Below are 26,045 nucleotides of genomic sequence, written 5' to 3' on the forward strand. Positions count from 1 at the left end.
CCTGTGCTTGGTACTTGAAACCCCATGTGATGAAGGTAGAGATTAGAGATGATGAGCTGGGTGGACCACCAAAGGCCAGTGTGGATTTCTTGAAAGCTGCTTTTCTCATCATTGACCACTACCTAAACCAAATATTTGCAAGTCCTTTATTTAATTAACTGGTGGCCCAGTGTACAGATTCATGCACATTGAAAGGAAATTAATTAGAAGAAAGATTTGTGCAGTAATTATATTACTGCAAAAAATTACATGTCAAAATATTATATATAATATAGTGTTATAAAATTAAAATACAAAATATTTTAATATTGCTATTTGCCCTTTTTCTATAATAGAAGTGTCAGAGATTAAAGAAAATTAGTAAAATATATATGAAAAGAATATATAAATTAATAAACAATAACATGATATAAAAACAAAGATATTATATAAAAATAAAAATATGATGTAAAAACAACATTAATAAAAACAATGATTGGTAACTTGATTAATAAATAAACATATATAACAATAAAGACATAATATAAAAACAACAAAAACATGATATAAAAACATTGATAAAAACAATGACTGATAAAGTGATTAAACTTTTCTAATATCTCCCTGTACACCACATTAAGAGTAAAAACACTTTCAGAGTGCTTGACTAATTTCCTTTGTGATGAATTATTTACAACTTTACCGTCACGTGTTCTTCAAACTCAAGAGAAAGCAACATATAACTGACCACGTCTGAAAGCGGGTTCAGGTAGAAATATTCCTACTCTGTCTAGAGTTTGTCCTTGTGATTTATTAATAGTCATCACAAATGCTGACTTCAATTATTTTAAACTAAAGGCCCAAATTCATGCACAAAGGGGGGGGGGGGGCGGGGTCCCTCAGCCCAGCCTGCAACCTCTCACAATCTGGGATCCCTCAGGGGATGTCCAACTGCCCTCTTATAATCCGGGACTGCTGGCTCCTAACTGCTCACCTGCCTGCCTGCCTGCCTGATCACCCCTAACTGCCTCTTCCTACATGCCTGATTGCTCCTAGCCACCTTGTATGCCTGCCTGCCTGATTGCCCCTAACCACCTCTGCTTCCACCCCCACAGCTTCATCCAGAATAATGTTTAGAAGGTCGTTTGGCTGTCTGGTCTAATTAGCATATCACACTTTTATTATTATAGATGGGAGGTCTGTGTCAGACGGGGACAAATCAATTCCTGGAATCAGAACAACCTCTCCTTCTACATGACCAGAATGATATTAACTAAGACTTTTGCTTCTGCATGTAAAAGGTACAATAAGTTTTGGTCTCCAGAAACATTCTGGCTTCATGTGTGATTGATATCAGCGAGAGCTTTATATGTATTGTGCAAGTGTGTCAACGTTTATTTTTTAAATTGCCAGTGCATGTGTTATATGTCGGTAGATCAGATCTTCGGACAGCTGTACAGTGGTCACTTAGCCTTCTATATAGACTAGAGGCCCAGTGCATGAATTTGTGCTTGGGTGGGGTCCCTCAGCATGGCCTGAGGAAATGGGACCCCAGCTCATGCTCCAGACTCCTGTCTGGCACCCCGCCTTGGCCTGGTTCACCATCCCACCATGGTCCCACTCTCGTCAGGGCCCATCAGGGCCAGCGGCACCTCCACTGTTGCCCACTGACAGTGCTGTGTCACTGACACAACCTCCTGGTGGTCAGAGCATGTCATAGCTAGCAGTCAAAGGATCACCCAAGAGGACAAGTTGTATATTAGGCTTTTATTGTACAGGATTAAAGCTTTATTTGTATTTAAAATCTAGTTTAGGCATGGAAAATAATGTTGTCTCTGGGGTATAGAGAATAGTGGCATGTCATCTGGGGTTTTTTAATCCCCTCATATCAAATGTAGCAGGCTATTGAAGAGAACTTTCCCTTTTTTTCTTAGAATGAGGCTATACTCCAAAGCTGAAAACAAGAGATACTAAGTGCCTCCATATTCTAAAATCCTACTTAGCAAACCTCTGCAGAACCCATTATGAGTTGCTGGCAGAATTCTATTGCTCAGCCCCAAAAGTATATAAGCAAAAGATGATGCATTTGAGGATTGACCTGGAGAAGTGAGTAATGGGTGAGAATGTTTGGGATTGAACCCACCTCTCTCAATACTAATAATGACATCTCCATTACAGAGATTAGGAAACTGTCATTTGATTCCATTGACAATCTTCTTATGCAATGGACTTACTGATCTGCCATCTGTGAGTAACTGAGCTGATTGAAAACAAAATGCTTGGGAGGATTATTCAATGAATCACTTGACAAGCAGCTCACTAGGAGGGCTGAGGTTCCATTGAGATTGAAAGCAAGTGAGCCTGAGTCATTTTAGCTGGACTCAAGAAGGCTGAATACCAGACATTATAACTAAGAGCAAGAGACTTTGTGTTATGCATGACTGGATCAGGCAACAGGGTGTCCACCAATGGATTCCTAATGTCAGACAATGACTCAGCAAGGGACCTCATAAAGAACTCACATATGGTCAATGATAGAGTCCACATTTAGGAGCATACCACACAGATGAAATTTTAAAAAATCAAAGATGCACAGTAGCACCTGTGAAGTAAAAATAATTCTATCACCCTTCTATTGTATAATTCTTCCTTCCCAGTCCCAATCCCAAAGAAGCAACATAAGAGTGAAGAGCAATAGTAGGAAAGCAGCTCTTGCTCCTTCTCTTCTCCTGGTCCCCAAGGTGAAGCCAGGCCAGGGTTGGGAGACAGTGGACTAGATAGACTGGATTAGAATGTTGGTGGTCCAGATAAGAAAAGGTAAATTCAAAGGTCAAAAGTAATTATTCAAGAAGAATACATCACACCTTACCATGTTGGCAGCCCATTAGGTTCACAGTTCATTAAGTTGGTGACTAAAAATAAAACAAATCATTTCATTTAAAATGGATTTAAATGGTGATTTCTTTTTAGGTAAGAAAAAAAAAAGAAAAAAAAAAAGATTCACCCTGGCCAGCTCTGCCTGGTTAAAGTGCTGGCCTGTGGAGTGAAGGCTCATGGGTTCAATTTCTGGTCAAGGGCAGATTGCAGGTTAAATTCCTGGCCCTGATCAGGAGAGACCAATGGATGTGTCTCTCTTACGCTGATGTTTCTCTTACTCTCTCCCCTTTCCCCTTATACCCGTCACTTCTACTCTCTCTAAATGTCAATGGAAAAATATCCTCATTCCTTTGGTGAAGATTAAAAAAAAAAAAAAAAAGGTTTCAAAGTCAAATTGCCATAATTAGAAGCTCCTTCTCTGAAAAGATGCTGTGAGCTGGTCAGATTCAGCTTATTTCTCTGAAAAATCTCCCAGCCTGGCGAGCTTGGTTTTATGCAGCCCTCAAGCTGGCTCACTCTACCACAGTCTCATCAGCAGAGACCCTCTCCTCTTTGTCACCCAACAGTACAGTGTCCAGTCTCATCCCCAACTCTCCCATCACTACAGCCACTCATTCTCCTCCAGTAAGCTATTCAAATTTCATTTGTTAGCTTGTTTATAATGTAAATATGTGGGACATGAAATAAAACATCTGGCATCAACTTATCTAGAATATCAGTGACTGTGCTGAAATTACTCTCAAAAGGAACTATATGTTTCCCTGAAGAAATGTTCCAATGCAAGATGCAAAAGAACTTTGAAGAAAATTAAATTTAACCACAAGTACCTAGACCCCAGGCCACTCAAACATGAATCAAAAACATTACCAAGGCACTTATTTGTATAAATGTTTAATCAAGAGTGATGTGCAGTGTTATTTATCTGGCATTTCTTGCAAAATAAGGGAGAATAGATGGTTAAAAACAAGACTAATGTACCTCTATTGGGCATTTTAATCAGTGCTAACATAATTAAACATTTATATAGTACTTTGGATTTGGGAAAGTTTTATATTGCATTTTCAAAGTTACATTTCTCAAAACTCATTTGAAATAGGTACATTTGGTACCTTCTTTTGGCACGTAAAAAGAATTTACAACCCAGAGAACAAAAATAACTTTCCTTGGGTCACTCAATAATTCACATGAGATAGAATTATAATCCATTAATTAGTCCCATGCTGAACATTAGATACAAAAAATAGACCTAAAAACAATCAGGCAAGATATAAGCAATCCTTTGTGGGCAAGAAAGGAATTAAAAATGAGTAAGCAACTTTCACCTATTACCATTATTGCATATTGTAGTGTGGCCAGAAAGATTAAACATGTTTACTTATTGACCAGTTGTTTTTATTAAGAATAATTTGATAACTGGCTAACACTATCCTGCAAGTAAATAGAACAATGTAGTTGAATCTGAATTACACACTGCAAATTCTGTGAAGTGATTAGCAAATTGAAAATGTTCAAGAGTCAATCAATTTTTATTCTTCAGTGACTATGCATTATGGGTCATTCCACCTAGTCATTTTCAATGTGTTTAACTATTTTTTTAATTAATTTATAGAGTATATTAAAAAGTGGGGGGGAAAATCCTATCTAATAAAGAGGGAATATGCTATTTGACTGCCACACCCTCAAAGATTGTAGTGGGGTGGGGGTGCCCAGTCCCCTCAGCCCTGCTGGGATGGCAGGAGTGTGGCATGACTGGGCCTGCCCCCAGGTGGATTTGGCCGCTCTGCTCACCAGCCAGCCAGGGCCGGCCTGAGGGTTGATCTAATGAGTGAACAAGCAGGCTGCATGGGGTGACCAAGCCAGTAGGGTGATTAGTGAGGGACGACCAAATGACTGAATAAGCAGGATGTGTGGGGTGAACAGGCCGACACGGGGGAGACAGTTAAAGATGATCAGGCTGGCACACAGAGATAGTGAGGGGTGATCAGGTCAGCAGGGGGAGCAGTTAGGGGCGACCAGGCAGGTAGGCAGGTGCACAATTAGGAGTCAGCTGTCCAGGATTGTGCGGGGGATGTTCAACTGTTGGTTTAGACCAGCAGTTGCACATCCCCTGAGGGGTCCTGGATTGGAGAGGCTGAGGGGACCCCTCCTCCATGCATGAATTTCATGCACCAGGCCTCTAGTTACATTATTGTTTGCAATTTCTCAGAAAAAAAAAAAAAAAAAAAAAGTGGGTAATTGCTTGCTTCGGTGATCAGCCAATAAGTAGAGGAGAAAAAAGTAAATATTATCACAGGTTAAATATAAAAACATCTGTTTCATTTGTGAATCTCTGCTGTGTAACACAGAAACACTTTTGGCCACCATACTATTAATCTCTAAGTAGCTATAAATTTGACACTTTAAGAACACTACAAAGTTAGCTTTAATATACTTGCTTTTCACATTAATGGCATGTAAGGACTCTTATGCCTCATATCATTACTTCAGTGCCTTGGGAAGACCAATGTTCTTGTTCACCTCTCAAAGGGACACTACCACTTGTCGGTATTTTGTGATATTAACTCTTTAAATTAAATTGACTTGTTATTGAAGATTAGAATAAGAATATGGCTTCCTGCAGAAACTGGTTTGGCTCAATGGATAGAGCGTCAGCCTGCAGACTGAAAGGTCCCAGATTTGATTATGGTCAAGGGTGTGTACAGTGGTTGTGGGCACATCCCCAGTAGGGGGTGTGCAAGAGGCAGCTGATCGATGATTCTCATTGATGTTTCTTACTCTCTATCCCTCTCTCTTCCTCTCTGTAAAAAATCAATAAAATAAAAAAATAAAAAAAGAATATGGCTTCCTTTAGGAAATCACATACAATCTTTCCACCTAGACAACTCAGAAGTATTCAAAGCCTTCACTATTAATTAAAATCTGTTCACTTGGACATCTCCTATATAAGTCCAACCTATTAAGACTGGGAGACAAAGCAGATCTATATAATACATAGAAATAAACACAAACAGGAAGCCAAAATGGGAAGAAATAGACCAAATGAAAGAATAGGAGAAATCTTCAGAAAAGGAGCTAAATGAAATGGAGGCAAAGAATTTACCAGATATAGAATTTTAAAAAAATTCTTATAAGGATGTTCAAGGAACTTAGTGAGAACTTCAAAGAACTTAATGGAAAGTTCAACAGCATGTAAAAGGGCATAGAAACTATGAAAAAGAACCAGTCAGAAATTAAGTATAAAATATCTGACATCAAGAATATACTTGAAGGAATAAACAGTAGGTTGAATGAAGCAGAGCACCGAGTCAGTGATTTGGAAGACAAAGTAGCAGGAAATACACAATAGAGGAGCAAAATAAAAGGCATTTTCAAAAAAATGAGTTTAAGTTAGCTTTGGGACAACATGCAGTGTAATAACATTTGCATCATGGGGGTAAAAGAAAGAAGACAGAGAGAGCAAGGGATTTAGAAACTATTTGAAAAATTAATTGCTTAAAACTTCCCTAACTTAATAAAGGAAAAAACAACAACAACAACACTGTTCTCCAGCCCAGGAAGTGCAGAGAACCCCAAACAAGAGGAATCCAAAGACATCTACACCAAGACACATCATATTTAAAATAGTAAAGGTTAAAAAAAGAAAGAAAGAAAAAGAAAGACTCTTAAAAGCAGCAAGAGAAAGACAGTTAATTACCTACAAGAAAGTTCCCATAGGCTATCAGCTAATTTCTAAACACAAACTTTGCAGGTCAGAAAGGACTGGCACAAAATATTTCAAGTGATGAAAAACAGATGAGAATAGAAAATGGTGGCCGAATAGGCAGCAATATTGTGCACCTCCTCATAGGGCCAGGCCAAAAAAGCAACTAAAATGGAGAACATCCACCCTGAGTTAACAAATTAGCCACAGTTGAGGAGACAATTTTTAATAAGGAAGGGCAGAGGATGCCTAGAGAATGTCGCTTACAAGCCATAATTTATGTGGAATCACCACCATGCCATAGCAGTGTGTCTGCAGGGAGCATGTGCTGCCAGAGTGAACTCCCTCACCAAGCCTCCTCACCAGCCCACTGGGACCCAGCATCCTAGGACCTGGCTCGAAGACCACATAGTGAGTGTCAGCCAGGAGAATCTCCTGTCACACTCCCACCCTTAACCTCAGAACAGTGCTGCTAGCCTGACCCAGAGTCAGGTGGCACCCCATATATCACACTATTTTACAAAGCCACTATTCCCAAAACTGCCTGGTACTGGCACAAGAACAGACATATAGACCAATAGGACAGAACAGAGAACCCAGAAATGGACTCAAGCCATTATGCTTAATTAATATTTGACAAAGCAGGCAAAAGCACACAGTGGAATCATGATAGTATCTTCAATAAATGGCATTAGTAAAATTGGACAAATACATGCAAAACAATGAAACTTGACAACCAGCTTACACCATACACAACAATAAACTCAAAATGGATAAAGGACTTATCAGAATGGCTGCCATTAATAAGTCAACAAACAGCAAGTACAAGGATGTGGAAAAAAGAGAACCCTTGTGCACTGTTGGTGGGGTTTGTTGCAGTTACTGTGAAAAACAGTATGAAGTTTCCTCAAAAAATAAAAAAAGAAACTGCCTAATGACCCAGAGATTTCACTTTTGGGAATACATCCAAAGAAACCTGAGACACTAATTAGAAAGAATATATGCATCCCTATGGTCATTGCAGTGTTATCTACAACAGCCAAGATTTGGAAGCAGCCCAAGTGCCCATCAGTAGATGAGTGAATCAAAAAACTGTGGTACATTTACACAATAGAATACTACTGGGTTGTAAAAATGAAGAAAAAAATACATCAAATACATCAAAGAAGAAAAAATGAGACATACCAATATGTAATACTATATGTAATACTTTAAACAATAAAGAATTAAAAAAAAAAAAGAGGACACAAAACTCTGGAGAGGGAGGGTATGTACGGGAGGGGGGGCATTGATATATGTACAAAAATAATAATTTAATTAAAAAAATAAATAAATAAAAAGAAGAAGAAAAACAGAGACATATAACCAAGACTACTTTACTCAAAAAGCTATCATTTAAAATTGAAGGCAAAAGAAAGAGCTTCTGTCCTGGCTGTTTTTGCATTAGTATGATTGAATTATGGCGACTTGAATAAGCCAGAGAAAAATAAATACCATATGATTTAACTTATACGTAAAGTCTAATAAAAAAAAATTAGTAAACAAAATAGAAACAGACTCATAGATACATAAAACAGATTGACAGCTGTCAGAAGGGAAGGAGGGTTGGAAGCTGAGTGAAAAAGGTGAAAGGATTAAATAAACACACACACACACACACACACACACATACACACACACACACAACCTAAACTAGACTTACAAACACAGACAATAGCATGGTGATTACTAGAGGGAAAGGAGGGTGGGGGAATAGAAGAGGGTACAGTGGGATAACTGGTGATGGAAGGAAACTTGACTCTGGATTGTGGACACACAATATAATATACAGATGGTGTATCATAGAATTGTATACTTGAAACTTATCCTATATAATAAAATCCCAGCGACCGTTTTGGTATAATGACTAGAATGACCAGCGGCTAGATGACCAGCTAGCTGGTAGCTATAACAAGTACTGACTTAGACTTGCTATTGGCACCCTAACAGCCCAGATTCCTGTTTACCTACACCCCGGACCCTGACAGCAGGGAGGTGGGAGCCAGATCTCTAAACCCCTGACCCTGATAGCAGGGATATAGAAGCCCCATTCGTCAAGAAATCGGTCGTTAGTCAGCTTGCTGTTGGTGCCCTGACAGCCCCAAATCCCTTTTACCCACACCCTGGACCCTGACAGTATGGAGGAGGGAGCTGGATACCTGCACCCCAGATCTTGACAGCAGGGAGGTGGGAGCACCATTCCATGTGGAATTGGCCATTGGTCAGTTTGCTGTCGGAACCCTGACAACCCTGAAACCCATTCGCCCGCACCCCGGACCCTGACAGGAGGGCGGAGGGAGCCAGATAACCAGATACCTGAATTCCTTTGCAATGCGCAAGAATTTGTGTACCAGGCCACTAGATACCGTATTTTTCGGACCATAAGACGCACCGGACCATAAGACGCACCAGTTTTTAGAGAAGGGAAATGAAGAAAAAAAGATTCTGAAACAAATAGTGTCCTAAAATATTTTATGTGCATTAAAACCCAATATCACAATCATAAACACATGTAATCAACCCTGTAAAGTAAACAGCAGCATTTAGAACCATTTTAGAGCCGGGCAAGCACACAGAGACCACACAGAGCCGGCAAGTAAAAAAACTTTTTTTTTAAAGTATATGTGTAGGCTATATTTAGACCATAAGACGCAGGGACTTTTTCCCCCCACTTCTGGGGGGGAAAAAGTACGTCTTATGGTCCGAAAAATACGGTAATTAAATTAACCAATGTTACTCCAACAAATTCAATAAAAAACAAAATAATAAAAATATGTTCATATATCCATAAGGAGATTCAAGTTCCACTTCCCTCAAAAATATTATCAGGGATTTGATCCAACATTACAGATCAATGATGCACAGCATTGACTTAGTAGTGTTAATTTGGTATTTAATTTTGTGGTTCTTCATTACATTAAACTTAAGCATTCTCAGATTTTATTGCATGCCCCAAGAATTAATATATGACACAATATACTGTGAAAATCCACAGTTGAGTTTAAAAGACTTTAAATGGCTTCAGTTATGTTCTCTACATTTAACAAATATACTCATAAAATCTGTATAGTTTTTACTGTGAACAGGAAACAGAACTTTCTATGATTATTTAAAGATTAAGTTTTCCCAACTTCTCTAACACTCTTCTTTATGTAGTTCCATATCCTCCAAGTTCTTAGAGGGGAATTCTAGAAAATTAGTTATCTCAGTGGGATAAGCCACCAGAAAGAGTTCTCATCTCTAATGCTTCCCATTACTTCAGAAGTCATGATCTCATTCTATTATTAACTTTCTTGGCATATAAAGACACAGGAGAAATGAAATCAGACTGGTGATTGCCATTTTTTTTTGAACCACTTAAGCAAGTCAGGTAATTTCTCTATGCCCATTTCCTCATCTACAATTTATCAAGCATGGACCAACTTATTTCTATAGGTTCTTTCAAATGTAAATAGATATGGGGAGGAGGATGTCACCAAGAAGATGACATGAAGCTCCTGAATTTTCCTCTTCCCACAGATGCACTAAATATACAATCACACACTGATCATTTCTCTCTGAGAGAAATTCCAAAACTAGTTGAGTGACTCTTACACATCAGGCGACTGAGAAAGTGCCCACAACCTCAACAAGTAGGAAAGTCTAAGATACACTTTGCCATTAAGTCCCACAGCACCATTCAATCTGAAGGAACCCTCAACTCCTAGTATCTCCCTTATTAGAGAAGGGGTTGGGTAAAAGCATACAAGCTTTTATTTATGAGATGAATAAGGTCTGAAGATCTAAGGTATAACAGTGTAACTATAGTTGATAGGACTGTATTATAGAATTAAAATGTGCTAACACAGTAGTACTTAGGTGTTTTCACACACACACAAAAAGGGAAATATGAGATATGATGTGTGAATTAACTCAATTGTGGAAAACCTTTAATAATGTGTATCAAATCATCACATTATATACTTCAAATATATTAATATTTTGTCAATTATACTTCAATAAAATTGAAAAAATAAATTAGTCCTGAAATAATTTTATATGAGAAAAGTATCCTATCTAATAAAAGGGTAATATCCAAATTGACCATCACTCCAACACACAAGATGGCTGCCCCCCTCTGGTCAAAGATGGCTACCCCCCTGTGGACACAAGATGGCCACTATAAGATGGCATCAGGGGAGGGCAGTTGCGGGGACCAGGCCTGTAGGGGAAGGCATTTGGGGCCAACCAGGCCTGCAGGGGAGGGCAGTGAGGGTTGACCAGACTGGGGTGAGGCATTTGGGGGCAACTAGGTCAGCAGGGGTGGGCAGTAAGGGGCAACCAAGCCAGCATAGTGAGGCAGTTGGGGCGGCCAAGCTGGCGGGGGGTGGGGGGTAAGGGGCAACCAGGATGGTGGGGAGGGAAGTTAGGGGTGAGCAGACAGGCAGGCATGTGAGCTGTTAGAAGCCAGTGGTACCAGAATGTGAGAGGGTTGTCCAACTGCCAGTTTAGCCCTGATCTCCAGGATCTGGCCTAAACTGGTAGTCGGACATCCACTGAGTAGGGGTCCTGGATTGGAGAGGGTGCTGGAAGGGTTGAGGGGACCCCTCCCCATGCACTAATTTTGTGCACCAGGCCTCTAGTTCTATATAAATTACTTAACCTCATGATTAGGAAATTTGAAGATAATCAAAACTTATATTTCTTTGAGGTTAAAACTTGTATTCCCTTCTTTCTTTTCTTTTTTATGTATTTTTTATTTTATTTTAAGAGAGAGAGGGAGGGAGAGAGAGATGAAACATGGATATGAGAATGAAACATTGATTGGCTGCTTCCTTCATGCCCTCTAACTAGGATTGAGCCTGAAACCTGGGCTTGTGCCCTGAATAGGAATCGAACCAGCAGCCTTTTGGTGCACACAACAGAGCCCAATCAACTGAGCCACACCAGCTAGTCCCTTTATTTCCTTTCCATTAGAGGACTGGAGGAGCTAGCTTCATATACACCTAAATCTGCTTGTTGGTTCCTTCATAAATAATAAGCTAGAAGCAATAAGTATAACACTTTTCAGATGAGAGTATATTTTCAGTTATACTTAAGCAGTCCAGGAATTTGGAAGCCAACACATTTTTAGGCAGAATTGCTGGAAGATTCTGCAACAGCTTTCAGCTCACTACATTGCTGTCTTTGGTATATTATTAGGGAGATTAACTTTAAGCACAAACTGGTTTAGCTCTGAGCGAGATGAGTGACCTTTTGTTTCCATTAGGGTAGTGAGTTTGCTATAAATCCCTAAGTGTTAAATTCTGGGGACCTAGAGATAAGCAGCTGCTGAGGGCTTTGCATTCTCTCCTGTTATCTGAAAACACCCACAGCACATACTATCAATACAAAACCTACCCACTTGAAGAAAGCTTTAAAGGCCTTTGCTAAATGTGAATTTATTCGGGGCATTACAAATGAGCTGTTTTCATAGATGGTTAGACCTGGAGCAGCCCTCAAGAGCTCATCCAGTTCAACTTCCCAACCTCATTGCTTTGTTCGTGTTATCTTAACAGATATGCATACCAGGTTCACTCCAGATCCAGCCTTCCCATATTTGACTAAGAGCTGTTTGCTATTCTTAATCACTTCATAGCATTCATTCCAATGCTACAGGAGAGTTTAAAGTACACACAATATGTTTTAGTTATATAAATTAAAAACAAAGACAAATTATTGACATACTACAAAACTATCCAACATGCTGGTTGAGTGCAAAATTTTAATGTATATTTAGACACAATTAAGTTTCCCGTAGGTTAAAATATATATACTCACCACCTATAATTCAAATATCAGGAAATATTGATCACGTTTTAGCCCAAACTATGAGTACAACATGATGTGAGTTTCAATCCCATGCTTCATCTATGCAAATGCAACTTCTGCTGAGGGAGGGCCCCAAAGGCAATTAATTGCTTCACTCAATAATACCCCCCCTTTGGGATTCACTGTCCAATGGAATGAAATGTGTGCATTAGCCCCCCCAAGCATTAGCCTTCCATTAGCACATGGAAGACCTTTATTGACAAATTTCCTTATCTATAACAAAGAATAGTAGTACAGACTCTCATTTATTTAAAAGGACTTGGGAAAGATTAAGTAAGCATTATCTTGAAAAGTTCTGAAAAGATTATTAAAAACCAATTAAATACAATATATGGAAAGACACAATGCCTTGACCCCTGTGAATGAGTGTACTAGTGCATGGTTAGTGATTCCGTCTTTGAAGTGAGAAGGGAGCGAGCCTTTTTTGAGGGAGTCACATCCTCATTTGAACCCCGCACTCCTTCACACCCCGAAATTAATCAGCATGCAGCAAATGTGCTCTCTAGTCAGAGTTAAAAATGTGGCAGCCTGCTGCGCCTGCCATCTTGACACAGCAATTACAGTGCAAGATCAAGACATTGTTATCAATCTCCGGATGCAGTTCCAGTTACAGCCCTCCTCAAAGAGAGTAAATCAGAGAGCAAAAGACAAGGAGACAACTGCACAGAGAGGACGGGGGCAAGGGAAAGCAGGGAACAGAGATAAAACAAAGCTCTAGAGAAGAATAAATGACAGAGGAAACAGGGCACCAAAAATTCACGGCTAAATCCCATTTTATTTTCAGCAGGAACCTTTGGCAGATTTGATTAGCATTAATAAATAAAGCCTAGCAGAACTTGGAAAGTAGAAAGGGAGCCTGAAATTTATTTTCCAGATTTGAGATGAGCATAAGGTGAGTTTCAAGGAAAAGTGTTAAGTAGGAATAGTCATTTGGGAACCTGCCAGTCCTTTGCATTTAATTTAACAACATGTGCAGAGTGTCCATTCAGTGTCCCATTTTATATAAAAGAATGGAAACTAGATACAGTCCTTACGTTAGGGGCAAAAATAGAATATTGGGGACTAGCTATAGTTATGGGAAATATTAATCATGCTCTGTTAACCATGTTTGCCTTGTGTTGGTTAAAGAAAGGGCATTCTGACCTGGATAGGAGTTGTATGCCCTTGGACCTGGGAGTCAACCTTGGACCTGGGAGTCAACCTTGGAACCTGTGTATTATCATGGAAAGATTAACAAACTTGTTGCCCAAACAGTGGAGCCTCCTACTTCCCTAAGCCTATATAGTTCCTGGTTTCCCATGTAATCCTGTCCTACCCTATATAAGCAGCTGGCTTATGGGGAGCTGCAGAACAGATTTTTTTGTGGATGACCTGCTGCTCTCCCAGACTGCCGTCAGTATTGGAATAAATGCTCATATGTGATTCAACCCTGTCTCTGCTTAATTGGCTCAAGTAGTGACAGGCAGCACAGACCCTTTGATTGTCTGGTTACACTTACTTCAAGGAGTTTAGAGTCTGAGGATATGGTGGTGTTAACATGAAAATATCCAAACCTGTAAGGAATTTTTGTGAGTTTATTTGAACCAAACTGCCAACAATTGCTGGGAAGCAAAATTTTAATGTATTTGAATGCACTCTAGAGAATGGTGATTTGTTTTTTTGGTTGTTGTTATGTCTTGTTGTTGTTTTTTTTAACCTATTTTTATACATTACAATCAAAGAAGGAGATGTAGGTGAGTTACATGAAATCCATTAGTGATAGGTTGAGAGGTGGGAGAAAACAAAGGTGGGGGGAGGGGCAACCTCTGGGATTGGATAAAGAGAAAAATGATAGACACATACTTCTTTTCCTTAAGTTGGAACAGGATAGATAACAGTCAACAATGAACACAATAACAATAAAAAATGAAGGGATTTGTGGTATCTGTCCTGGCACCCAGGGAATTTAGTTGTGCCCTGAGGGATCCAGAAAAAAGGGTGTTTACAAGTTCCTCTGACATCTCAAGAATATGTTATTGTAGATGCAAAAAGACAATAGACTCATCAGATAAGGTAAAGATTGACCTTGTCAGTGAAGATGCTGTCCTAGGATGTGACTACCTACCATAACTGCTTTTAAAATTTTAAGTTTAGACCATCCTTGTGGTTACTTTAGGTCTTAAGAGTTTGTAAGACTGCCATGTAGGCCTTCCCTGAGCTGTCAGATTAGCATGTGGCCCCTTTTGTACACAGTGGGAAACATTCATAAATAGTTAGAATGAAGTAAATCAGGTATCTACTTAAATTTGGGAACAGCTTTTTTTTTTTGTAGCTGACAAATTCAGAGGATGAAGTCCAGGGTCCCTCTCCTCCTGACTCAACACCAGAGATCCTTTTAACCATACTCTTCCATTACTCATTCTAATGCCCCATGCTCTAGAATTTTCTCCTTCCCAGTGCCCATGTCCAAGAACATTCCCAGAAATTCCTGCACAACCACTGCTGTCTGCTAAATAACTGTTTAAAAAAAACAAACCTCTGCAGTATAATCTAGAAATATAATCTAGAAAGTAAACATATAATCTAGGGATTAAACATATGGACTTTGGAGTCAGGCAGCCTGGAGTCAAATCACTGCATATTACTAGCTTTATGATTTGTCAAGTTACTCATTTTTTTAAAAGTATTATCTGTAAAATAAAGTTAATAATGGTATTATTTCATAGTATTATTGAAAGAATTAAATGAGCAGATAATAAACACCTAAAACATTAGGTATTCTTTTCTATTTTGGGGGTAGTATTAGTTTGCCTGGACTACCATAAAAAAAAAACAAAAAAAAAAACACACAGATTGAGTGGCTTAACTAACGGAAGTTTATTTTCTCACAGTTCTGGAGGCAGGAAGTACAAGATCAAAGTGCCAGCAGGGGGTTTCTCCTAAGGCCTGCCTCCTTGGCTTGTGGAAGGCCACCCTTTTGCCACTTTTCACAAGGTTTTCTTTGCACACACATAACCCTGGTATCTCTTTGATATCCTCTTCCAATAAGAATATTAGTCAGACTGGACTACAGCCTAAACACAAGACCTCATTTACAGTAATCATAATTGACTCCTTAAAGTTCCTATCTCCAAAAACAGTTACATTCTGAGGTAGTAGGGATTAACACTGCAACATAAGAATTTTGGGAGGAACACAATTCAGTCCATAATAGGAGTTATAAGATGCTTACAATAAAGTAAATTCATATGTACGCACATACACACACACACACACACACACACACACACTCACTTATGTTACTACCTCCTACAAGATGACATAGAAATCTTTCTATTTACCCAAAATACTCTATCATGTGCCTTATCAATCATTACCATCTTCTTTTCCTGAAATAACCACTATTTTGATATCTATCATAATAGACAGATTTTGTTTGTCTTTGAATTTCATATAAATGAAATAATACTGTGTGTACTTTTTTGTGTCTGGCCCCTTGTAGTCAGCAATCTATATATAAAAGCCTAATATGCAAATTGTCCCCTCAGGAGTTCAACCAGGAGACCAGGAGTTCCATCTATTGCTATGATGTGCGTCCACCACCAGGGCGTGGCACATAATGAAGAAAGGCCTTGGCCGAGAGCCAACAGCCAGGGAAGAGAGACCCCAGCACTAGAAGTAAGGCCCTAGTTGGCAGCCAGAAGCTGGCCAGACCTAGGGACCCTACCTGTGCCCAAATTTCAGGCACCAGGCCTCTGGTATATCTATAAAATCCACCTGTTTTGTTCCATGTTGCAGTAGCTTGTTCTTTTTAACTGCTATGTATCAATATACTACAATTAACTCATTCATCTAATGAAAGGCATTTGAATTATTTTCTGTTTGGGGATATTATGAGTAAATTTGCTATGCATAATCATACATTCTCTTATTGAACATATACATTCATTTCTCTTGAATAGGATTGATTATTGAGAGGTATACTGCGTAATTTACAAACAAATGAAATTTTCTAGGTATTTTTTTATTTATTTCTAGTTTAATTTCAATGCCATTGGAAAACATATGTTAAATTATTTCAATCCTTTGACATTTGTTGATATTTGCTTTGATACCTGGAAATGTATGGTCTTTATATAAATAAATATATGGCCTTTTTATAAATATTCTATGTTCACTTAAAAAGAATGTCTAGCTCAGTGGATAGAGCATCAGCCTGTGGACTAAAGGGTCCCAGGTTCGATTCCGGCCAAGGGCATGAAACCTTGGTTCTAGGCACATTCCCAGTGGGAAGTGTGCAAAAGGCAGCTGATCAATGTTTTTCTCCCATCGATGTTTCTAACTTTCTATCACTCTCACTTCCTCTCTGTAAAAAATAAATAAAATATATATATTTTTAAAAAAGAATAGTCTGCAATTGCACAGTACAATGTTATATAACTGCAATTAGTTCCAATTAAGTCAAGTTAGTTCCTCTTTTTTCATATCTTATATGTATTTCCTCATTTTTTATTATCAAAGTGTCTAGTTAATTATGCTTTTTCTATTTCCATTTTATTAACCTTATTTATATATTTTAAAACTGTGGTAGTAGATCAGATAATTTGGGCTATTACATGTTCCTACTGAATTGACTTTTTTTCATTACAAAATGTAGCACTATCTTTGGCAATATTTTCCTATGAAACTATTCTATTTTATGTTACTAAAGACATACCTACTTTATTTTGGTTAATATGTTAATGGTACAGTTTTTAATACTTTATTGTTTTGAATATGTTTTTACTGATTTCATAGAGAGGAAGAGGCAGAGGGAGAAAGAAACATCAATAATGAGAAAGAGTCATTGATTGGCTGCCTCCTGCACATTCCCCTTCAGGGCTGAAGCCCAAAACTCAGGCATGTGCCCTGCTGGGGAATGGAACTTTGACCTCCTGGTTCATGGGTCAATATTCAATCACTAAGTCACACCTGCTGGGCAATACTTTTGCTTTCAATATTTCTTCCTGAAAGTATTTAAAGTGTTTTTCCTATAAGTTTATGTAATTATCTTATTAGCCAACATGACCACCTTTTTTAAGTGGAGTATTTAGTCTAGATGAATTTCAATTAATTACTCATATACTTGGGAGGTAGGGGAAAAGGTGGAGAGTATTGGGCAATATCTGTAATACTATCAACAATAAAAAATATATTTAAGGAAAAACAAATTGAACACAAAACACTGCTACATGTTCAACTGTAGTCAGATATTTTATTAATCAAAATGGTAGTGAATATACTCCTCCAAAAATTTAATTAAATAGGTAATTCTCAAGATAAGAATAAATCTTTATTTAGACTTTCATATTTATATGTGACTCAAATGAGAAGTAATTTTCATTTTTTAGGTATTAGAAAATAATACAGAATTTCTGATCAGGTAATATGATTTTCTATGGAACTGAATCATTTCCTTTTAAAAGAATAGATGCTGAACACAATAAAAAAATTTTGATTTCACAACAGTGCTTGTAACAAAGGAAAAAAAGTCTCAAGGTGCAAAAAACAAATAGTGTACTGAAAATGAAGGTAATAAACATGTGAACTTATGGTGCTGCTGCCCAAGGGGCTGTTATTATTCTGAGTTCTGGTGGGACTTTTATAAAGCTTGTGGAAAAAGAGTCGGTAGGACTGTGAGCCCCTACAAATAGGAGCTAAAAATGAGACTCCTACATAAAACTAGGATCTCAAAAGGCTAAAATCTCAGCAAAAAAGAAGATTATGGCAAAGTTTACACATAAACACAGGGAATTGAAAAGAAAGTTTACCACTCTAGATAGGAAACAAGTATCCCTTGAAAATTTGAAGAGCTGAGTTTGGAAAGTCTTGCATATTTAAATAATGAAATAAAAATACCTTTGAAATTATAGTTCATAATCTGAAAAGCAACACAAAATAAATATGGATAATATTTGATAAGAAAAATAGAAAAAATAAGTTAAAATTGATAAAAATTTGAGTAAGGACCAATTAGAACTTCTATAAATAGAATTGAATAACTGGGAGACAGATTTGATACATTATAGATAATTCTTAATGTCCATGAAAGATAGATTAAAGCAAATACTGCAAAAAGATAGATCACATACAAATGGATAAGTAAAGTGATTGAAACATTTTACTTTTGCTTCCAAAAATGAAGACTTAAGGTTTAATACCTTGACATCAATAGTCAGAAAACTAAGCCTCCATGCTTGAGAACAACTCTTTTCAGATATTGGGCAACAGATAGGTTTTGATCATGGTTAGAGAGAGGTGGATACTAACCAGTATATGGGTGTCTGGTGGAGTTGAGAATTTGAGATCAGTGTTAAATGAGACCATTGCAGATGACATTTGTGGGCAGAATCCCAAAAAAGGAGATAGTTATGCAGAAAAAGTGCCCCAATTGTCTGGCTTGAAAGTCTTTCTCTGGTGGAAACCTGGGGCGAGGGAAACAAAATTCTCCCCAACAGATAAAATTCATAACTTTGATTAGATAGAATAACAAGCCATCCCAGACTGGGGAAGATATCTTCAATACACAGACCTATGGACATTAACCCCAAATTTATTCAGCATATGCATTCTAATTGGCTTCAGGTTATAAACCTTGAGTCTGAGGGAACAAAGTGGCTGAACATCTCTGGAGGTTCCAAGCAGGACTCCTTGAATAAAGTGTAGGCTTACACTTTCTTCCCAGCTCCTCCTCTCATCATTCCCAGCTGTTTTCCTCAGCTCACTACTAGTAGGTGCTTGAGTTTTCCGGTGAGGTAAAGAGGACAGCAGATACAGTTGTTGTTGTTTTTGTTGTTGTTGTTTGTTTGTTTTGTAACTGACTCTACCACTCTTTCTATTCAATATGGGTTGGTATCTAAAAACCTATAAAAATGGATTCCAAAATACCATCATCTCTGGGTGACAAGATAATATTTTATTCTTAATCTCCCCCTCCCCCCTGGATCTCTTCATTTCCATTTATAGATGTCAACAAAGACCATGAGATCCCATCAGCTCTGAATATCATGGTATCATATTAAATCACTGCCTTTCCCCTTATTGTTGGAGTCCTTTTCCAACTCCTGGATCTTCCCCTTCATTTCTCAATATGCTAAGTTCTGGGTGAATAAAAGTCTTTCACACTATCACTGTTGAAAGTCTTAGTGATTTTAATATAGAACTTGATAATCTTTCCAACATAGTGGCCTCTTAGAACTTTGACCTTCTCTATGCCAACAATCTTGACTTGTCCCTCAGCCACTCACTATGGTCACATTTTAAACCCTGTCCTTGCTAATGATTACTACCCTCCATAATCTCAATTGCAGCAGCAAGTTTTATGACCATATTCTCCATAATCCCTCAACCCTACCAGCACCTCCCGTCTGTCCATCCTACCACCCTGCCATTCTCCCTCACACCCTTGGTGTCCTCTTTCTCCTCCTGTTACAGCTTAAATTCTAGGCTCACCATTATAATCCATTCAATGCACACACTCTCCAGTCTGTTACCTCTCTCTTGTCATCCTATTTTCTTGGCCATCCTAAACCCTAGATTTAATTTAAACCCTGGATAAGTCAAATTCTCTGTCTTCTTCATGCTTGTAGTCATGCAGCTGAATATGGCAAATGAAAAATACAAACATGCTGACTGGTCACACTTTAAAATCATGAGCATACTCACTAGGATGGTGGAGGCTTGCCCGGGGTGGGAATGGCTAGGGAGCAAGCAGGAAAAAGGGGACATATGTAAAATTTTAGACAACAGATAAATGAATAAAATCATGAGCACAACCTCAAGAGTGCCTTTAATGCTGGCCAGGAACCCTGCCTCATCTATCCTATTTATCCCCACTGTTGTCCAGATGATTATTTTATATATCTCTCTATCCTCAAAGATTCCAAATTTCCTGCCTTACCTTCACTCTCAGCTGATAATTTTGCATCCACTCCACTGGGGGGAAAAAAAAAAAATCCAAAAATTTTAAAAAATCAGTAAAATTCCCCAAGACTCCCACCACCACATCTACCCGCCTTGATCACCTACCCTCAGACTCAGCCTCCCCTCTTGACAACACGGGAGAGCTCCCTCTGCTCCTACATAAAGTCCATCTCTTTATGTGTGTGCTAGATTCAATTGTCTTTCCAAGTTCTGCTCTAACAATGGTGGGTGCAAATCAAAGCCTTCCCCATGTACATGTCTATATATCGATATATATATACATACATAGATATATATGCCAAGTGACTGTTATGGCAGAATGACTGGAACAACCAGAACAACCAGTTGACCAGTTGCTATGATGCACACCGACCACCAGGGGGCAGACACTCAATGCAGGAGCTGCCTTCTGGTGGTCAGTGCATTCCCACCGAGGGAGGGCCACTCAGCCAGAAGCTGGTGGCAGCTGTGATGGTTGGAGCTTCTCCCATCTCCACGGCAGCGCTACCAAGTGGCAGCAGCAGGAGCAACGGCCATAATGAGTGTGAGCTGCACAGTGCTCAGCCCCGGTTTGGGCTCCTCCCTGGTCATCTGCCAATTGGCACACTGTTACGTCCCTCAGGTGATGTCTGACTGCAAGTTTAGGCCTGGGGGGTTCAGGCCTAACCTGGTAGTCGGATATCCCCCAATGGGTCCCGACATCGAATGACTGTCAAAGCTCATAAACTGCTATATCCCATACACAGTTAAACAAGGAAGGTGGCTTCTGCATTATTTGAAAAAGAGATCATTGCTACTAAATCCTAATTCATCAGAAGGATCCCCCCCCCACACACACACATATACACTGAACCTTGGTTCCTCATTCGCCATTGGGCAATCAGAGCCTGCCATCCAGGGAACGGGAACAAGAGGTGGTCAGTTCACCTCATAGTGACTGGTCAAGTGGTCCTTCTGATCATTCCATGTTTAGGGTCAATTTGGATATTACTCTTTTATGATACAGCATGGGGATGAACATGCATTCCTATATATATTGGGAACAGTCTCTTATATTTAAAAATTAAAACCTGGCAAGGCTGGCCTAACACTAAAAAAACAGGATGATGCAGCGATGACATGCATGGACTCTGGCTTGCACATTTTGTGGTCAGCCCTGATTCTGACACTTAAAACTGTGTGACAAAGCCAATTACTTAACTTCTTTCTGCTTCAGCTTTTCCACCCATAAGATGGGGAAAATGGTCCTACTGCCTCAGAAAGATCATGTTATAGTCTACTTTTTATAATCAGGGCAAAAAAAAAATGTAGCTGCCCATACAACAGCAAGATGCCTTTCACCTGTATGAAAAGTATGGTCACTGGTGCATGCAGTGTCCCGGGTTGCGAGACGGATGTCCAACTGCTAATTTAGAAGATGGGGCCTAAACTGGCAGTTGGACATCCTCCATGGGTCCCGGATTGCGAGAGGCCAGAGGTGGGGCTGAGGGATCCCCCCCATGCACCAGGCCTCTGGTATACACATAGTATTCTATATGTGTATATATGGAATCACATACAGCAAAATCATATTATATTGATATACGTATATCATATATTGTAGAGTGTGTGTGTGCATATATTTAAATGGTGGTGAGGATAACACCAACATGAATAAGAAAGCAAATTTAGGTATATAATAATGTTCTTGATATGCTAATTTCTCTAATCAGTAACCAAAAGAAGAAAACAAAAACAAAAGTTTATTGAACAGCTGCTGGGTCCCAAGCACTGGTTAAGGTCCTGAATCATCTCATTTCTAAGGAGTAATGCATATAAGAAAACTGAGACTTTCAGCAGTTAGAGAATTTGTCCCAGGTTATACAGCTACTAAATGGTTAAGCTGCGTTTCGCCCCCAAGGATAGTCCGAGTCCACAGCTCATGCTCTATTCACTATGCTTTGAGAGAAACACTGTCATTTCCTGGATGGCTGGTTCTAGTGTAATTTCTTAGACATTCTCATTTTAAGACCATGCTTTGTAATACGCAGCTCCCTGGCACTGCATGAGGAGCTGATGCGTGGTGTGGTTAGCCAGGGGCCTCTGTGTCCCTTCTCAGTGTGACATGGCTGTATTTTCCTAAGAGCTGCTCAGACGGCCCTGGGGCAGCAGTGTTTGTTTCAGTTGTGGGTGCTCCGATTCCTAGATATATGCTTTCTAATCAGGTTTTAAGGTGCTCTGAGATACCTCCAGATAAAATGTGTCCAATAAATGTAATTTGTAGATTCATTTTTGCCCTATGGTTTAAAACTGCCTGGTGATTTAATACTCAATGCAGTGTAAATTTAAAAGTGTATTTAATTTTTTTTTTTTTTTTTTACCTAGTGGCAAACTTCCTAAATGCTTCTCTCAGAATATTCAAAACAAAGAGGAAATTTTCACAAGAAACTGTTTCTTGTTGTTGAACTTATTTGTGCTGAATACTTTATAGTCTTTTGCTACCCTGTGCTCCAAACTGCTGTGCAGTAAAACAATCTCTCAGCAAGGTACTTTTTTAAGGTTAGGCGTTTGCCTAATTCAAAATTCCTAACTCTCCATTTCAAAAAGTAATGTTGCAGCACCAGCAGGAGTGGTAAACACATTTTAATTGTACTTATTTTCTGAAAGAATGAGAAGTAAAACCAACACAGTCTCTTTTCCTTAAGTTGCCATAACTTACATTCAAGGTAGAGTAATAGAAAAAATCACACTTCTTATGTTAGAATCATGATATCTAGTCTGCATCTGCCACTGTAATTGCACATGCAAAGCACATCAGCATTTGGAGACCATCAATATGATGATCCCAATAGGTGGGCTAAATAAGAGGGTTGGACATCCATGACTCTGTGAAGCTTATAAATTGACATCAAGATTTATAGATAATCAACTAAAGTGATAATCACAAAATAGTTGTGGGGATGCAAAGTACAGCATAGAAAATATAGTCAATAATCCATAATAATAAAAACATACTATGCTAATTAGGCCAGATATCCTTCCAAATGACCTTCTGGACAAAGCTGGGGCTGCGAGGGCACCCCGGGCTGGAGGCTTGCTTGAGTTTTGGGCTTCCCTGCCAGTAGCCAGAGGGATGCCCAGATCCCAGGTGTCAGAGGGAAGCCAGTGCCAGCAGCCGGAAGGAAGGAAGGCCTATTCTTGCAAGAATTTTGTGCATTGGGCCTCTAGTATTGTAATAACCGTGTATGATGCCAGATGGATACAAGATTTGTTGGGGGATCACTTTGTAAATTACATAAATCATAAACACTATGCTGTACACCTGAAACTAATACAAAGTAATACTGAATATCAATTGTAACTGAAAAATAAAATAAAAAAAGATATATAGACAATCAGGTAACGTTTTGTGCACTCGAATGGATACTATTATATAGTTCATTGGCTAAAATATCTATAATTTCTCTTCATATTTTTTGTAGATACAGAATTTTAGGAGAAAAGTACTTTATAAAACATTTAGATCAACTACTCTAAACAGTTAGATCACCTAGTACTTAATAGTTTCTCCAATATTCCCATCTGGTTGCAATTCAGCCTCCGTTTAACTTGGCTCCATTTTAGGTCAACCTATATTGTAAGATTTGTACCTGTTTTGACAGTTTTTTTTACAATTGAAAAGAGACTTAACCAATTACTGTTGTCTTTGTTAGGGGCGCAGCACAAGAAAGAGATTGCTGACCCCACGAACTGAGTTTCTTGAATTTAGTGTGTGAAGTTAAATTTCTTTCTAAAAATATTCTGAATTTTTTTGAGAATCTTTAAATTGTGATGAGCTCATGAAATTGACATTCAAAAAGGTATTGTCATCTACTGTTCCAGTGTTCTTTATTACTTTTGGCTCTTTGCAATAAATGGTTTTGAAATTAATTTTCAGTTTTCTTGTGGTTATATTTTTCTCTCTTCTGAAAAAATTAAATAACTCTCCTAGCATCATAGCAATTTAGAAGGCGGGCAAAAAGGACTTTATAGACTGTAGTTATATAATAAATTTTTGAATTAATGAATTATCTCAGTTGTAAATATGAAACTGGTGGGTTGATTTAGAAATGGAAGCAGAAAGTCATTGAAATAGAATATTTCATCTTCTTAAGTTCAGATTTCCACTAGGAGGCATCTCTGAATCTTTCCACAATTGAAATATTTCTCATTTATCATAATAATAAATCCAGTATGATTCCTCTGTCCCATTCTCTGGGGATGTTACTGTGTTCTTAGATGTGAATCATATGAAGGTATTTGTCATAGATAAAACAAAGAAATATTACTTTATTGAGACCCAGAATAGATTTCTTTGCATTCAGTATTTGGTTGCACAGTATCTGAAGGAGAGTAATGCCTGATTTATAAGGAAGATTTAAAAGGTAGACATTATCTATCTAGCAAAGCACATGAAAAGTGTATCTGTATTTAAATATTGCTTCCAAGAAATCAAGAACTATAATTTAGTTATTTTATTATAGTATAATTCAGGACCATTTGGGGGTCATTTGTGGGCATATAGATGAATCAAGGAATAGGTAGGTTGCCTTTAAGAAAGAATTGAACTCTGGCATTCTGGGGATTCTATACTTTTCAAAGTGCCAGTCTGGGTGCTATCGCTAGACACTTGGAATATGGTAATGAGCAAAAGCATATAGTGTTCAAACTTTTGTGGTTCTTTCCTGGAAAAGTACCAGACAGATAGTCATGCTAGTGAATATAACAAACTAATGCACGTTCCGAGAGGGAAAGAAACACAGCTCCAGATTTAAGGTGTGTGTACTCAGCAGCTTTCCAAAGGTGGCTCAGTCAACCAGTTTGGGCATCCCATGCTCACACATCCCTTATCTAATCTCAGACAGAATCACGGGGATTGGATTAAGGACCACTGTGTGCTTTCTAATCTTCTCCCTTCACTTCAGAAATGCAATGCACTTCAGAACTACACAACAGCAACAGCTTCAGAATTACACTGAGCGGATATACTAGCATGCCTCAGTGGGCCTCCAGGGTGAGCCAAAGCCCCATCCAAGGGAGCACTTCCTCCATTCTTCTCGGAAGCCAGAGGCTTGGAGAAGTGCTGAAACACACTCTGGAAGGTTTTTAAAACTAATTGCACTTGACAAAAAGTTGTTCCTAAAGTGTTAACTAAAATTTTTATTGGTAGTTCATCTCATGATAAATCTCACAACAGGAAAAGGACCTAAAGCAGTCATATTATAGTGTAAAAAATTAAAATTTAAAAACTATCAAAACTACATTATAAAATTTTCAAAAGCCTCCTAATATTTAAATAAAAAAGAGGGAAAGTAGAAGAATATCAAGCAAGGAAAAATATACTGAAAGTAAATTACATCTAGAAAAATTTGTACTTTAGAAAATTAATTGTAATGCTATCAGCAAGACGCCCATGAAAAACACATGGTGTCAAAACAAGCCAGAGGAAAAATCATTTGGGCAAAAAAATAAAAAAGGACCCCAAATCAAATTTATAGAAAATATTCTTTTATTACCTTTTGGTCAAGAATATGTTTGTATATTTTCAGAAAACTACTCCGAGGCCATGTGGATTCTGGCAACAGAGAGGAATTGATAGGACTACACCAACCATGAAGACAGAAGAGAAGCAGTTCAGAGA

General features: G+C 38.4%; 1 long non-coding RNA gene across 1 annotated transcript in view; it reads left to right on the top strand.

The window, feature by feature from the left end:
• The first annotated feature begins 13,476 nt into the window (after positions 1-13,476).
• The window catches only part of LOC118723634, a 31,460-nt gene continuing 18,891 nt past the window's right edge, over positions 13,477-26,045 (top strand). Inside the window, exon 1 of the long non-coding RNA XR_004989332.2 lies at positions 13,477-13,601. This is a non-coding gene — a long non-coding RNA (uncharacterized LOC118723634). The remainder of the gene's footprint in view (positions 13,602-26,045) is intronic.

The sequence above is a fragment of the Pipistrellus kuhlii genome, unplaced genomic scaffold, assembly GCF_014108245.1.
Source record: "Pipistrellus kuhlii isolate mPipKuh1 unplaced genomic scaffold, mPipKuh1.p scaffold_m20_p_2, whole genome shotgun sequence".
In the NCBI taxonomy this organism is placed as follows: Eukaryota; Metazoa; Chordata; class Mammalia; order Chiroptera; family Vespertilionidae; genus Pipistrellus; species Pipistrellus kuhlii.